The sequence below is a fragment of the Octopus bimaculoides genome, chromosome 30 (genome assembly GCF_001194135.2).
Source record: "Octopus bimaculoides isolate UCB-OBI-ISO-001 chromosome 30, ASM119413v2, whole genome shotgun sequence".
Taxonomy (NCBI): domain Eukaryota; kingdom Metazoa; phylum Mollusca; class Cephalopoda; order Octopoda; family Octopodidae; genus Octopus; species Octopus bimaculoides.
In genome coordinates, this window is record NC_069010.1 from 2,571,919 (window position 1) to 2,573,604 (window position 1,686).

Consider the following 1,686-nt stretch of genomic DNA (forward strand, 5'->3'; position numbering starts at 1 on the left):
TCTTCCTTTTCATCAACTCAGTTTTTGACTACCATTCCATGTCTCCATTCAAGACAGCATCTTCCCACAATATATTTCTACCATTGAGACACCAGATTTAATTCAAGTAGTTGGTCATGGTTGGAACACCTTATATCATAGGTCTCCTAGATCACTACTGACCTTGGGTTTCATAACAGCAACAAATACACTATATCTGAATGAAAGGCATGATGGTCACAGCTGGAACGCCTTTGCTCATAGGTCTACTGGATCAAGACTGGGCTAAAAAAAACAACAAAGGCTAAAGAAACAGCAAAGTACACATTAGATAATGTAGTCCTAGATGCTCTATGCCTGAATAAAAGACAGGATGGTCACAGCTGGATCAAGACTAAATTGGAGCCAAATACTAACAACAACCAAAAAACATTTAGATAGGCGCAGGAGTGGCTGTGTGGTAAGTAGCTTGCTTACCAACCACATGGTCCCCGGTTCAGTCCCACTGCGTGGCACCTTGGGCAAGTGTCTTCTACTATAGCCTCAGGCCGACCAAAGCCTTGTGAGTGGATTTGGTAGACGGAAACTGAAAGAAGCCCGTCGTATATGTGTATATATATGTGTGTGTGTTTGTGTGTCTGTGGTTGTCCCCCCAACTTCGCTTGACAACCGATGCTGGTGTGTTTACGTCCCCGTAACTTAGCGGTTCGGCAAAAAGAGACCAATAGAATAAGTACTAGGCTTACAAAAGAATAAGCCCCGGGGTCGATTTGCTCGACTGACTGAAACAAATAAAAGAGTAAAAGAGTAAAGAGTAATGTAGTACTAGATACACTGTGTCTGAATAAAAGGCAGGATGGCCACATCTGGAATAGCTCAGGTTATAGATCTATTTGTCAGATCAGGGCTGACCTGTGGCTAAATAACGACGATAGTAATTATTTCAATAACTGCAGTGACTCTGATCGGTTCATGTGGAGACTTGTTAAAGACATGTTCCATCCAAACAGGACAAAAGCTTTCGATATCTCTACCCCCCCTCACTCACGCACACCACTAAGTGATCATTATAATTGTACTAAAGGACCCCTTCGTCTCCCCCCTGCTCTGTCGAATCTTGATTTCTGTCTGTACTTGTAGTTGTTGTACAGGTAAATAGGGGGGGGTAGGCCGGAAGTTGCTAGGCGAGGTGGGGGGGGCTCATTCTCTCCTCCACATCTGTCCCTTCTATCTTTCTGTCTGTCTGTCTCTCTCTCTCAGCCAACGTCTCTTCTTCTCTTTCCCAGTGTGAGTGAGTATTCTTGGATTCCATACACATACACACAAATACATACATACATACAAATACATACATTCATTCATTCATACACCCACCTACGTACATACATACATATCTGGGACTATAAGAATCACCAAGACTCCTTGAGGTATAAAGGTTCTCAGTTAAAACAAATAACTTTCCTTTACAATCTTGCCACCAAATTAGGGGGTCGGTCAAAATTTAAAGCTAAAAAGAGAAAAAAGAACATATACACACGCACACAAATGTACGTGTGTATATATTATATATGCGATGGCTTTTGGTAGGCAGTACGACTTTAAGAATTCTGTAAACACAATATTTTACAAGCTTACAGCTTATTAGCCGATCACCATAACAACAAAAGAAAATAGTCTAATATTGGGATATATATATATATATATATA

At 41.0% G+C, this 1,686-nt stretch overlaps 1 protein-coding gene across 1 annotated transcript in view; it reads left to right on the forward strand.

The window, feature by feature from the left end:
* The first annotated feature begins 1,213 nt into the window (after positions 1-1,213).
* Positions 1,214-1,686, forward strand: part of LOC128251285 (GATA zinc finger domain-containing protein 10-like) — a 7,688-nt gene continuing 7,215 nt past the window's right edge. The window contains exon 1 of the mRNA XM_052978150.1: positions 1,214-1,266. The gene's annotated coding sequence lies outside the window, so the exon portion shown is untranslated. The remainder of the gene's footprint in view (positions 1,267-1,686) is intronic.